At 41.9% G+C, this 14,598-nt stretch overlaps 1 long non-coding RNA gene across 1 annotated transcript in view; it reads right to left on the bottom strand.

The window, feature by feature from the left end:
* LOC134585483 (uncharacterized) overlaps positions 1-7,880 on the bottom strand; it is an 83,577-nt gene extending 75,697 nt beyond the window's left edge. Inside the window, exon 1 of the long non-coding RNA XR_010086524.1 lies at positions 7,856-7,880. This is a non-coding gene — a long non-coding RNA (uncharacterized LOC134585483). The remainder of the gene's footprint in view (positions 1-7,855) is intronic.
* Positions 7,881-14,598: the final 6,718 nt, after the last annotated feature.

Genomic DNA, 14,598 nt, shown 5'->3' with positions numbered 1-14,598 from the left:
TAAGAAGGATGGCACGTTAAGGCCTTGCATTGATTACCGAGGTTTGAATAAAATAACTATCAGAAATGCATACCCAATTCCTTTGATTACTGAGCTCTTTGATCGTTTAAAGGGTTCCAAGATTTTCACCAAGTTAGATCTCAGAGGGGCGTATAACTTGGTGAGAATTCAGCAGGGAGACGAGTGGAAAACAGCGTTCAATACTCGATATGGGCACTATGAGTACACGGTAATGCCTTTTGGGCTCTGTAATGCACTGGCAGTATTTCAGGATCTGATCAATGAAGTTCTTAGGGAATTTCAACAGGATTGTGTTATTGTATATTTGGATGATATACTAATACACTCTAGAGAAATTGAGACCCACCACAGACAAGTCAGAAGGGTATTGCGCAAACTCCTACAACATGGGTTGTACTGCAAATTGGAGAAATGTAGTTTTGACCAATCTCAGATAAACTTTCTTGGTTACGTGATTTCTGGGGAAGGCTTTAAAATGGATCCGGATAAACTCCAGTCTATTTTAGATTGGCCATTACCCAGGGGTCTCAAGGCCATTCAGAGGTTTATTGGATTCTCCAATTATTATAGGCGCTTCATTAAAGGATACTCTTCCATTATTGCTCCTATTACCAATATGACCAGACAGGGGGCTGACACTAAGACTTGGTCTACTGAAGCTCTCGTTGCCTTCAAGACACTTAAGGAACTTTTTGCTTCTGCACCAATTTTAGTTCACCCCGATACAACTTTACCTTTCCTACTCGAGGTAGACGCCTCAGAGACAGGTATAGGTGCCATCTTGTCTCAAAGGTTAGGCGTGGATAAACCATTACATCCATGTGGTTTTTTTTCCAAGAAACTATCTGGGACTGAAAGCAGATATGATATTGGTGACAGGGAACTACTAGCTGTTATCATGGCTTTAAAGGAGTGGAGACATTTATTGGAGGGGACCTTGCATCCTGTTACTATTCTGACGGATCACAAGAACTTGTCTTATATTGGGGAGGCCAAGCGCTTATCCGCCAAACAAGCTCGTTGGTCCTTGTTCCTCACCCATTTCAATTACGTGCTCACTTATAGACCTGGTTCTAAGAACTCTAAGGCCGATGCTTTGTCTCGCCAACATGAACCTTCTACTATATCTGAGACGGTTTTGTCTTCTATAGTTCCCAAGTGCAATATTATCGCCAACACTAGCCTCAGGATTCATTCTCCGTTGCTTGCCGAGATTATGAAGCTACAACATCTGGCTCCTAGACAGAGTCCTGAGTCACGGTATTTTGTTCCTGCTGAACTCCAACTAGAACTGCTACAATGCTTTCACAATAGTAAGGTGGCTGGGCATCCTGGCATTCGTAAGACATGCTCCTTAATAGCCAAAGATTTCTGGTGGCCCTCCTTACGTAAAAATATTAGGGATTTCGTCGAAGGATGTGAGGTCTGTATGAAGACTAAACGACCTCAGACGCTTCCATGTGGGCTTTTGCATCCCTTGGAAATTCCCGAGAAACCATGGACCTGTTTGGCTATGGACTTCATTGTCGATTTACCTGTTTCTAAAAAACAGACTGTGATTCTCACGGTGGTTGACAGGTTTACTAAGATGGCTCATTTCGTGCCCTTACCTAAACTTCCATCTTCTCCTGAATTGGCTGAGATATTCGCTAAACAGATATTTTGTTTACATGGGATACCTTCCGAAATTGTTTCTGATAGAGGTTCCCAATTTGTTTCCTGTTTTTGGAAGTCATTCTGCTCTCAAATGGGTATCAAATTGAATTTCTCTTCTGCCTATCATCCCCAGTCTAACGGAGCTGCTGAACGCACTAATCAAAAGATCGAACAATATTTGCGTTGTTTCGTTTCCGAACACCAGGACGATTGGGTTGGTCTGATTCCTTGGGCAGAGTTTGCACACAACAATCTCGTTTGTGATTCTACTCGTTCTAGCCCCTTTTTCATGAATTATGGCTTTCATCCCTCCATTCTTCCCTCGGTTTCTCCTTCCCAAGGAGTACCGTCGCTTGATGTTCATGTTGCCAATTTGAGGAAGTTGTGGGATCAGACTCGACAAATTCTTCTGCATAATTCCATGTTGTTCAAGAAACACGCTGATAAACATAGAAGGGCGGCTCCAGTCTTTGTTCCAGGGGACAGGGTATGGTTGAGTACCAAAAACATTCGCTTGAAGGTCCCTTCTATGAAATTCGCTCCTCGTTACATTGGACCTTACAAGGTTCTGACTCGAATTAACCCAGTTGCGTATCGTCTGGCTCTTCCATCTGCCTTACGCATTCCTAACTCCTTTCATGTTTCCTTGTTAAAACCCCTAATATGTAACAAGTTTTCCTCCACTGCATCCTCTCCTCACTCTGTTCAGGTTGAGGGACAAGAGGAGTATGAAATCAATTCCATCATCGATTCTCGTATCTCCCGGGGGAAGTTACAATATCTGGTTGATTGGAAGGGATATGGTCCTGAGGAGACGTCTTGGATACCTCAGGTTGGATGTGCATGCGCCCCGCCTCCGCAGGGCTTTTCACTCCCGTTTTCCATCTCGTCCCGGTTCCTTCCGCCCGGTGGGCGTTTCTGAGGGGGGGGGGTACTGTCAGGGTACCTGTTGTCTCTACCTCTGTGGAGGTGAGACACTTGGACGTTCTTCCTCGCAAAAGGGTTGAATCACTCGTTCCTCGCGGTTCCCTCGGTCGTTTACACGCTGGCCGCGAGGGATCCACTTCCTTTTATGACGCGGCGTTCAGTAGCCGACGTCATGACGACAACCCAACCCGATCTGTCAATCAAGCCCCAAGCACGAATGAGGATTCGTCGGGGGCGTGATTACCTGTTTGGAACCAGGGTATAAAATAGGGCTTTCTACATTTGTTCATTGCCCTGTCGTGGTTCTAGCTTGTCTAGTCACTCAGTGCTCTTGTATTCTGTTAGTTTCTTTGGTTTTGACCCGGCTTGTCTGTTCTACCTCGTTTACCTCTATTACCCTTTGACTCGGCTTGTCTCTCGCTTACCTGCTCTCTCGTTCCCTCGACCTCGGCTTGTCTCTAGACCATTCTTTACTTACTACTTACGTTAGTCCGGCCATTCTAAGGTCCGATATACGTACCCTGTACCTGTTTGTACTCTGCGTGTTGGATCCCTGTCCCGATCCTGACAGGTTCTAGCTTGTCTGGTCACTCAGTGCTCTTATTACTGTTTGTCTTTTTGGTTCTGACTCGGCTTGTATTTTCGTTCCTGCTTAACTCTCGTGTCCTTTGACCTCGGCTCGTCTCTTGCTTACCTGTTCTCTCATTCCCTCGACCTCGGCTTGTCTCTGACCATTCTTTGCTTTCTCCTTACGTTAGTCCGGCCATTCTAAGGTCCGATATACGTACCTAGCTCCTGTTTGTATTCTGCGTGTTGGATCCCTGTCCCAATCCTGACAACCGCAAACCCCCCATTTTCACAAGGTTGGATACCAAGCTAGCCATGTCCCGTTCCTTGTCCTCACTGATGTCATTGAAGGTCTCTTCCTCCACCTAGCCACGCATAACACCAAAGGTCCCCGAAAGGTGACAACAAGCCACCTGTATTTTTTTTTTAAATGTATTCTACTGTTACACCAGATGTGAGTTGCATTGGTGTGACACTGTGCCCTGGCAGGCCCTGAAACGCACATGTGTGAAGGAGACTGACTGCTATTATATTACAGTCAAAAAAGTTTTTTTTTTTTAAATGCAAGCTATTGTGCCCCCAAAACGTTCGTGTGTGGGGGTGCTGGAATGACATGGGCCAATGGGAGCCTTAATCAACGTTTGGCTCCCACTGCCCCTTTAAGAGTGAGCTTGTGGCTCGAGCCATGCTCCTAGTGCCAGGCGGGCCATGTGACCGATCACTGCGGTCAGTGCACGCGGCTAAGTCAGAAGAGGAGATCAAGCCGCATGCGGCTCGTGTGGAGGCAGGAGTGATCCAGCCATGCGCGGCTCAGGCTTAGGAGCCAGGTTGGTCCCAGGATAAGGTAAATACAGCCACAACCACTTATCCCAATCACACACCTTTCCTAACGTCCTATCCCATTAAAATCATATTACCGCGTATTTAATAAAACAGATCCCCTACTTCATCCAGGTTACCGATCGATGGTTCGATATTCTGATTTACTGTACACGACTATTCGATATTCCCACAAATTTTATATAGCATTTTATGTTTGTTTGAGACCTCCCACAAATTTTATATAGCATTTTATGTTTGTTTGAGACCACCTTAAAAATATTGGATATCGCTAAAAATCATGATCACTATATACTTTCTCTACAAACCTCTAAAACTAACCAAACTACTCATCCATCCGCTATACCACTTTATCCCACCTAGAGCTAGTGCCCAGTTAAAATACTTGACTCTTACTTACCCACACGCAGTCATGCCACACACTTTCACTACTACACTCACTGAATCCCTCTGACTACGGCTAAATTCATCTTCTACATCAGAACACTACTCCTAAGATTGGGTTGTATCCATGTCTCGGGTCTTTCATTTAGAATAGGGGCAGCTTCGGTCTCCTTCAACACTGACGCTCCAGTGCATATTATTAAAAGATTGGGCAGATGGAAATCCTCAGTCTACAACTGATATATTCCTCATCCCGAGAAAGAAATGAGGAAAGCTTTTAAAAGTTTGGCTTTGTAAATTTGATGCATTAAGTGTGTTTTTTTTAATACCTTTTCACCCTCTTTGCATAAACACAGGTTACTGGCTATGGGGGTATAATGTATAATAAGCACAGGTTACTGGCTATGGGAGGATAATGTATAATAAACACATGTTACTGGCTATGGGAGGATAATGTATAATAAACACAGGTTACTGGCTATGGGGGGATTATGTATAATAACGCAGGCTACTGGCTATGGGAGGATAATGTATAATAAACACAGGCTACTGGCTATGGGAGGATAATGTATAATAAACACAGGTTACTGGCTATGGGAGGATAATGTATAATAAACACAGGTTACTGGCTATGGGGGATGTATCCATGTCTCGGGTCTTTCATTTAGAATAGGGGCAGCTTCGGTCTCCTTCAACACTGACGCTCCAGTGCATATTATTAAAAGATTGGGCAGATGGAAATCCTCAGTCTACAACTGATATATTCCTCATCCCGAGAAAGAAATGAGGAAAGCTTTTAAAAGTTTGGCTTTGTAAATTTGATGCATTAAGTGTGTTTTTTTTAATACCTTTTCACCCTCTTTGCATGAACCCAATTTACATATATTACTAATATGTTTCTGAACCTATATATTATATTATTCACTCACTCACTCACTCTCTGGGCCGGCCTAAGAAATCATGCTGCCTAGGTCCAACGATAAATGACTATGGGGGATAATGTATAATAAACACAGATTATTGGCTATGGGGGGGATAATGTATAATAAACACAGGTTACTGGCTATGGGGGGGGGGGGGTAATGTATAATAAACACAGGTTACTGGCTATGGGGGGATAATGTATAATAAACACAGGCTACTGGCTATGGGAGGATAATGTATAATAAACACAGGTTACTGGCTATGGGAGGATAATGTATAATAAACACAGGTTACTGGCTATGGGGGATAATGTATAATAAACACAGGTTACTGGCTATGGGGGATAATGTATAGTAAACACAGGTTACTGGCTATGGAGGATAAAGTATAATAAACACAAACACACACAAAAAAAGAATAATAATAAAAAAAAGAATGCAGCTTCAGAATTAATCTAAATTGTATGCTGTGTAGGAGGTGGGAGGGTCTGGGAGGGAGGCAGGGTCTGCTGCTGATTGGCTGGAATGTGTCTGCTGACTGTGAGGAACAGGGTCAAAGTTTACTCAATGATGACCGAACATCGCATTTGTTCGCCATCCGTGGCGAACACGCTAGGTTCGCCAGGAACTATTTGCTAGCGAACCATTCGGGACATCACTATTAGGCACTTATTGATTTCAAAATTTAAAGATCCAGAACAAACTTCCTGGACAAATATAGAACGACTAATGAATAATTTAGACTCAATTGGCTTAATATGGTTGGATAATATAGCTTTTAAGAAATTAAAAGTACAAAATAATATCTTGACAGAATTATATAATTATATGAATTATTTAAAAAAAATATATAAAATTGAAAATAATATTTCAGTATCCGCTCCAATTGAGGTATTGAAGGGATATCTAATTGGTACAAATCTGAACAAATGGAAACAGGAAGGATATAAAGTCATGGGAGATTTTTATATAGATAAAAACATAAAGTCTTTCCAAGAAATATATGAATTGAATAGCCCTTTAAGATCGCAGTTCTTAGCTTACCAAAAAATAAGAAACATTCTGAAAACTAAGTGTATTGAAGATCTGTTTGATAAAATTGTATCGATTAAGAGGAAAGATAAGATAATTTCAAAAATAAATAGAATATCATATGATTATACTCCTAGGAACAAATGAAATAAAATCCGTAGATGGGAACAAGAAATCAAAATAGTTTTTTTCTGAAGAAGATTGGGCAAAGGCATTTAAATTAACAAAAAAAGCAAAAACATAATATTATTATCTATGAGAATTACATCAAAATTCTACATCGGTGGTACATGGTACCAGTGAAACTTTTTATATTTCAAAAAAGTTTGAATGATATCTGTTGGCGATGTAATCTGTTTATGGGCACACATTTACATATATGGTGGGATTGTCCAAGGCTTCAATTAGTGAAAAATAAATTGGAAATGGTAATAGGTGGAATATATGGAATGAATATCTGATTAACCTCTTACACATTCTTATTTCATTTAGATTTTCCAGATAGCAATATTTATTCTCATAGGCTGACGATGCAGATTATAATGGCATCAAAAATTTGTATGGCTAGGCGATGGAAAACTAGTCTAGTCCCGACATGGACGGAAATACAAGCTCAGATACATTTTCAAAAAATGATGGAAAGAGCAGTGTATGTTAATATGGAAAAAAAAGAGGAATTTTATAGAACATGGAATCCCTGTGAGAATATAGACGTTTCCGAGGTGACCTAGAAGGCTGATTCCCTCTCCTCCCGACAGTGCTCAAGAATGTATGAGATCAGTGTGACTGGATGTGTAATTGAGGCAGACTGCAGCTACGTCATTTTGTTTAAATATAAATATTTAATATAGTATATATAATATAATAATATAGTATATATAATAATAGACAAAGATATTATGAATCAAATACCATTATTTAATGTTAAACAAAAATAAAAATAATAATAATAATAAAAAAAAAAATATTTAAAGCAAGATATTTGACCATTGTTACATATGCCTGCAAAGCAGTACATACTGAAAAATGCTGTATTATGTTCACATGCAAATATTGCCTCCCTTCAAATATGTTATGCTATACTTCAATCAAAAAGTGCTCGGTTGTGAAGGAATTAATAATAAAAATATCAACTGCTGCACAATATTGTAAACACTATGCACCAAGTCCATGACATCTATTTGGTATAATACTTGTGATACCTTTCTCAATTATTTATAATGCCCTGTGAGTAAATCCCATAGTAAAATAATCAAGTTGGGTAAACGTCCTAAGGCCATGTTCAATTTATGAAAATATGTTAAAGAAAAAATATTTTTCATTATATTGAATAACCCTTTAAGGACTAATAAATTGTCATGTTGTCATTGTCATCTCATCTCTGAAAAGCCTGTGCACGTAAGTAGCATAGTGGTTATTTGGAATTTTGTTGTAAATCAGTTTGCTCTATGTCACCATAGTTACTGCTGAATAGCAAACCATCAGAGAGCTTTTTGCAGACATACCTCGAGGATAAATCCCTAGTTTGAGTTTACCAACAATTTCCAGCAGGTGTACCACTTCAGCCTGTGATTTAAAGGGACACTTTAAGCACCAAAACAGATTAATCCTGTGGTTTCTGTGTATAAACTATGCCTCTGCAGTATAATTCAATTCTCTGTCAGTTAGGTGCTTAACCCCTTAAAGAACAGCCTGTTTTGGCCATGTTGCACATTAAGGACCAGAGCGGTTTTAACACTTTTGTGGTGTTTGTGTTTAGATGTAATTTTTCGCTCTCTCATTTACGGTTTCCATACAAATTATATATTGTTTTTTTTCAGGACAAGAAGGGCTTTCATTACATACCATTATTTGTATCATGTCAAATAATTTACTTTAAAAAAAATAATAAAATATGATGAAAAATTGAAAAGAAAACATGTTTTTGGACTCTTACTTGAAACATCTTTTACGTATATACAAAAGCTAATAAAAAAAACCTGCTAAATAGATTCAAAATTTTGTCCTGAGTTTAAAAATAACCAGTGTTTACTAGCTTTTTTGCTTTTTTTTTGCAAGTTATAGAAACATAGAAACATAGAATGTGGCTACAAGTACAAGTAGGAAATTGCTGTTTCAATATATATAATTTTTAAATTTATCAATAGTGACATTGTAAAACTGTTATCTGTCATAAATCTCTGAAAAACACCCCACATGTACATATTTATTTTAAAGTAGGGTATTCAATATGTGGTATGTCCAGTCTTTTTTTGTAGCCACTTAGTCACAAACACTGGCCAAAGTTAGCATTTATATTTGTTTGTGTGTTAAAAATGTAAAAAACGCTAACTTTGATCAGTGTTTGTGACTAAGTGACCACAAAAAAAGGCTGAACATACCCCATTTCCAATACCTTGGGTTGTCTTCTTTTGCAAATGGTATACCATCATGGGGGCAATTCTCATTTCTGGACTACCATACGCTCTCAAAGGCAACATAACCAATCTGACAAATTTCAATGAAAAAAAAGTAAAACCAAGCCTTATATTTGACCCTGTAACTTTCAAAAACACTATAAAACCACTACATGTGGGGTACTGTTATACTCAGGAGACTTTGCTGAATACAAATATTAGTGTTTCAAAACAGTAAAACGTATCACAGCAATAATCTCATCAGTGAAAATGCCGTTTGTGTATGAAAAATGCAAAAAACGTCACTTTCACTGACAATATCATCCCTGTGATATGTTTTACTGTTTTGAAACACTAATATTTGTGTTGAGCAAAGTTTCCCGAGTAAAACAGTGCTCCCCATGTACTGGTTTTAGGGTGTCATAGAAAGTTACAGGGTTAAACACAGTGCTAGCAAATTAAATTCTCTGTACTTTTGGCCTGGGTTGTCATGCATGTCCCTCAAATTGCAATCAATAAAATCACATAATTATGTAAAAATATTACATAAATATGAACGTAGAATTTAATATATATATATATATATATATACATATTTATATATTTGAAGTCTATGTGTATATTCATGAAATTATTTATGTAATTATGTATATGGACATATGTATATTTTGTATTATTTTTATTTATTTATTTATACACACATATATATATATTGGAAGGCATGGCCTGAAGTTGTGGGAGGGGCTATAGACCTACAAAAGGGACTCCCCCTTTTCCCTACTTACCTTTGTGGGTCAGACGAATAGCACTTCCAGGTCATACAAGACGCCATTTTGATTTCACCTTTGCTCCATGAGGTCTCATACTCCAAGCTGTGTCCAGGAATCCTGCTGCAGGGCTTTCCGTTAATCCAGTGGCTTTCTTTCCGGTCAGCATCACATTTGGTGCCTCAGGGACTCAGTGGCGGATCCAGAGCCTGATCTCGGGAGGGGCACTTGTAGATTATTTAAAAAAAATAATCCTGGCACAATAACCACTACAGCTCAGTTTAGTAGTTATGGTGCCAGTAGTGCCAGGATCCCACCCCAGAGTAAGTAGTCATACCGTTTAAGAACAGTTTGACAACTTACCTGGGGTCTGCTGGGATATAGGGCATAGGAGAAGTGGTGTGTGTTACGGGTGAAGTGTGTGTGAAAGGTGCAGTGTGTGTGTGTGAGCGGTGAAGTGAGTGTGAGTGCGTAAGGGTGACAGTGTGTGTATGGGGGCACTGTATGTATGTGTGGGGCAGTGTGTGTATGGGGGGCACTGTGTGTATGGGGGGGGTCGTGTGTGTGTGTTTGGGGCAATGTGTGTATGGGGCAGCAGTTTGTGTAGGGCACTGTGTGTGTATGGGTGTGCGGGGCAGTGTGTGCATGGGGACAGTGTTGTATGGGGACAGTGTTGTATGGGGACAGTGTTTGTGGGACAGTGTTTGTGGGACAGTGTTGTATGGGGACAGTGTTTGTGGGGCAGTGTGTGTATGGGGGCAGTGTATGTTGGGGCAGTGTTTGTGGGGGCAGTGTGTGTATGGGGGCAGTGTTTGTATGTGGACAGTGTGTGTATGGGGTCAGTGTGTGTAGTGTGTGTGTGTATGGGGTCAGTGTGTAAGGGGGAAGTGTGTGTAGTGTGTATGGGGCAGTGTGTATGGGGGCAGTGTGTGTATGGGGACAGTGTGTGTATGGGGTCAGTGTGTGTATGGGGTCAGTGTGTGTATGGGGTCAGTGTGTGTATGGGGTCAGTGTGTGTATGGGGTCAGTGTGTGTATGGGGTCAGTGTGTGTATGGGGTCAGTGTGTGTAGTGTCTGTATGGGGTCAGTGTGTGTATGTGGGGCAGTGTGTGTAGTGTTTGTAGTGTGTGTATGGGGTCAGTGTGTGTAGTGTGTGTATAGTGTGTATGTGGGGCAGTGTGTATGGGGGGGAGGGGAGGAGGGAAGGGGCGCTTTTTTAATTAAAAAAAAAATGTATTTAATAAAATATATTTATGCCCCCCCTCCCTTCTTACCTTTATTGAGGAGGAGGGGGGACATTTCTGGATCCCTGGTGGTCCCAGTGGGGAATCCCTGGTGGTCCAGTGGTTCCAGTGAACTCTAGCCCGCGCTCCAGGGCTAGAGTTCACTCTCGCGAGATTTGGAGCGTTGCCGTGGTAACCGCGGCAATGCTCCAAATCTCGCGAGAGGAGGACCCGGAGGAGCTGCTGGTAACAGCTCCCGGGTCCTCTCTCCCTCCCTCCCCTGCCGGCTGTCAGCACAGTGCCTGCAGACCGGGGAGGGAGATCACTGATCACTCTCCCCGATCCGCAGGCACATTGCAGGGCTGGCGCTTGGGCAATGCCAGCCCTGCACTAGCCGGCAGGGGGGAATCTCGGGGGGGGCAATTGCCCCGTTGCCCCCCCCCTGGATCCGTCAATGCAGGGACTCTCAAACCGTAAGTTGACCCACCTGTCGCGCTAGGATTAGTTCCCACGGCGTTCAGCACAGCACGGGTCCTCACTTTACGGTTTCCTTTCGTTTTGCACGGTTATTTCATTACCTAATACTCACCTAGCTGTTCATGTAAAATCTGTTGTTTAAAATCATCTGTGCGGTTAAAACTACAAACGAAATACAATTTTTCGCCTACACACTGTCCCCTACTGGTCTTTGGGTGTACTACAGGCTTCTTAGACATTATCGCATTTCATGTACAAACCAACGAACCACTGCATTTTCGTCCACATACTGACCCCTATCGGTCATTTCGGTGTACTACAGGCTTCTCAGACATTATTGCATTTCATGTACAAACCAACTAACTACTGCATTTTCGCCTACACACTGACCCCTATCGGTCATTTCGGTGTACTACAGGCCTCTCAGACATTATTGCATTTCATGTACAAACCAACTAACTACTGCATTTTCGCCTACACACTGACCCCTAATCGGTCATTTCGGTGTACTACAGGCTTCTTAGATGTTGTTTGAATTTTCATGTACAAACCAATAAACCACTGCATTTTCACCTACACACTGACCCCTATCGGTCATTTCGGTGTACTACAGGCTTCTTAGATGTTGTTTGCCTTTTCATGTATAAACCACTAAATTTTCACCTACACACTGACCCCTACCGGTCATTCGGTGTACTACAGGCCTCTCAGACATTATTGCATTTCATGTACAAACCAACTAACTACTGCATTTTCGCCTACACACTGACCCCTATCGGTCATTTCGGTGTACTACAGGCTTCTTAGATGTTGTTTGAATTTTCATGTACAAACCAATAAACCACTGCATTTTCACCTACACACTGACCCCTATCGGTCATTTCGGTGTACTACAGGCTTCTTAGATGTTGTTTGCCTTTTCATGTATAAACCACTAAATTTTCACCTACACACTGACCCCTACCGGTCATTCGGTGTACTACAGGCTTCTCAGACATTATTGCATTTCATGTACAAACCAACGAACCACTGCATTTGAGCCTACACACTGACCCCCTACTGGTCATTCGGTGTACTACAGGCTTCTCAGACATTATTGCATTTCATGTAGAAACCAACGAACCACTGCATTTTCGCTTACATGCTGACCCCCTACTGGTAAATCGGTATACTACAGGCTTCTCAGACTTTATTTCACTTCATAAGCAAACAAACTAACTACAGCATTTTCGCTTTTATACTGACTCCTACGGAATATTTGCATGGTTGCACGCTTAAAATATAAGTCCTTCCAATTACGTACTTTCACACATTAGGTTATTCAGCAGCCAGTCATGGTTCACTACACTCATGTTTCTGGGTACAGTTGTATTCCATATCACAGATGATATAACACTCCCGACAAGTTAATTTCCTTCAAACAGGGGCATTAACAAACATACAAAAACATTGGGACGGAGCACTTTGCGCTATTAAACATGCATAACACACATATGGGTATACGCTTTTAATGTCTATATTCAATTTTCATACATTGTTTTACCCATCCAGGACACAGGTATTAATAACCCTTACGACCAGTAGGGGTATCTAATCATACTACCAGGTATATACACCTGCTTATATGGTATTTACATACATTTTCTGTTTTCCCCTGGATACATCCTTAGCGTACTGGCAATTAGGGACTATAGGTTTCCAATAGGTATTCTCCTTTCTTGGCATCTACGCCTGTCGTATAGTGGTCCCGCAAGGCCAACACCCCGCCTCAACGCTCGGAGGCAAACACCCATCGGGCCACTCGTGATCTAGCCGCCTCGCATGGTATATAGAGAGGGCATCACCTGTCACTCCCCTCCCCTTTTTTCTGGTTACAGTCACCGAGAGGCCAACATCCTGCCATTACGTTGGTGGCCACAAAATTCCCTTGCGCCATTGCATAGATAGAGCCTCTCAAGCCACTTGGCAACTAGCAGGGCCTCACCTGTCACTAAACAAAGGATTAATTGTTTCGCCATGTGGCTTTAGCTAGCAAGCCAGTACTAGCACACTGTGGGTTCATATAATAATGGCTATCTGCATCTTTCACTTGGAGAGGATGTTGCTAGTCCCACACAACAATTTTGTCCCAACACAGCGGACGATCACGTTTCAGGCTCCAAGCTCTAGCACCTCAGAACTACCAGAGACAAATTGGGTCGTCTCATTCTCTTTGGCAAATCCCAGATTTGCAACAATTTCCATGTTGGCACAAGTAGTTTCAGTGCATGCAGACTGTGGCAGGTATGTTCCCAATACGTCAGGGCACATGAAAACCATGTGTCCCAAATAAATGTACCCTGAACATTACTTCACCTCTGTAAACATTATGCATTTCCAGTACTTTCTAACTCATCACCCTTCCAGACATTTAGTTGATTTCCTAATCTCCGATTTTAAAGGCCTTCCGGACAGGTATTGCCATATACTTTTGGGGAAATCTAGAATGCCCTAACTTGCAGTCATCACAGCAGCATCCAACAGCTAGCAATACACTCATGGCCCAAGAATGGCAGAAAGATTTCTACTTGGGCCTCTCCGATCTACACCATTTACCGCGTGGCGCAATCCCATTGGGATTGTCACAGGGAATCTTCCCTCACACTGTAACTGATCATAGACTTATCTGCACCTCACGCCTCGGCTACCCCAAGTCTCAACTCCCTCATACCCTTCTGAGGAGTCTTCATTACAGTATACCACCATTGTTCATACCATTACAGCTATCACTCAAGCAGCGGGGGAAGCCTGGTTAAGGAAAACTGATATCACAACGCATTTCAGACTGCCATCATCCACCCTACACTGGCATTTATGGGCAGCAGTCATATATTTCTTCTCCTGCTTAACTTTCGGGTCAATAGCAGCCACAATCTTAAATATATTCGTAGAACTATTTGCTGGTTGTGGTTAAACATATCCAGAGGCCCCACAGTCATACACTCCCGAGATGATTTCTTGTTGGTCAAAAGGAACGCCTTTCCCTCTAGAAGCTTCAAGGAAGCCATTAGTATGTCTGAACACTTGGGGGTCCCAGTATTCCCTAAGGTCACAGAAGACCCAGACACTATCGTTACATTCCTGGGCATACAACTTGACTTGGCATCCTTGCCAACAAGTTACCATGTGAGAAATAGGAACAGTCGCAACAACACCAATTACCAACTCCTGCTTGGTACTCGCAACCGCATGGAACTACAATCCCTACCAGGTTCCTTAAAATTTGCCATGCGCATCATACCGCAGGCTGCGCTTTCATCTCAGACCACTTTGCTTTTTCCACACTCCCGCATGATGATCAGGGGCTGTCCCTAGACAACCAAGCCACGGCAGACCTAACCACATG

Source organism: Pelobates fuscus, chromosome 2, assembly GCF_036172605.1.
Source record: "Pelobates fuscus isolate aPelFus1 chromosome 2, aPelFus1.pri, whole genome shotgun sequence".
NCBI classification, from domain to species: domain Eukaryota; kingdom Metazoa; phylum Chordata; class Amphibia; order Anura; family Pelobatidae; genus Pelobates; species Pelobates fuscus.
Note: the sequence above shows the minus strand (reverse complement) of the source record. Positions and strands in the feature narration are given on the sequence as shown.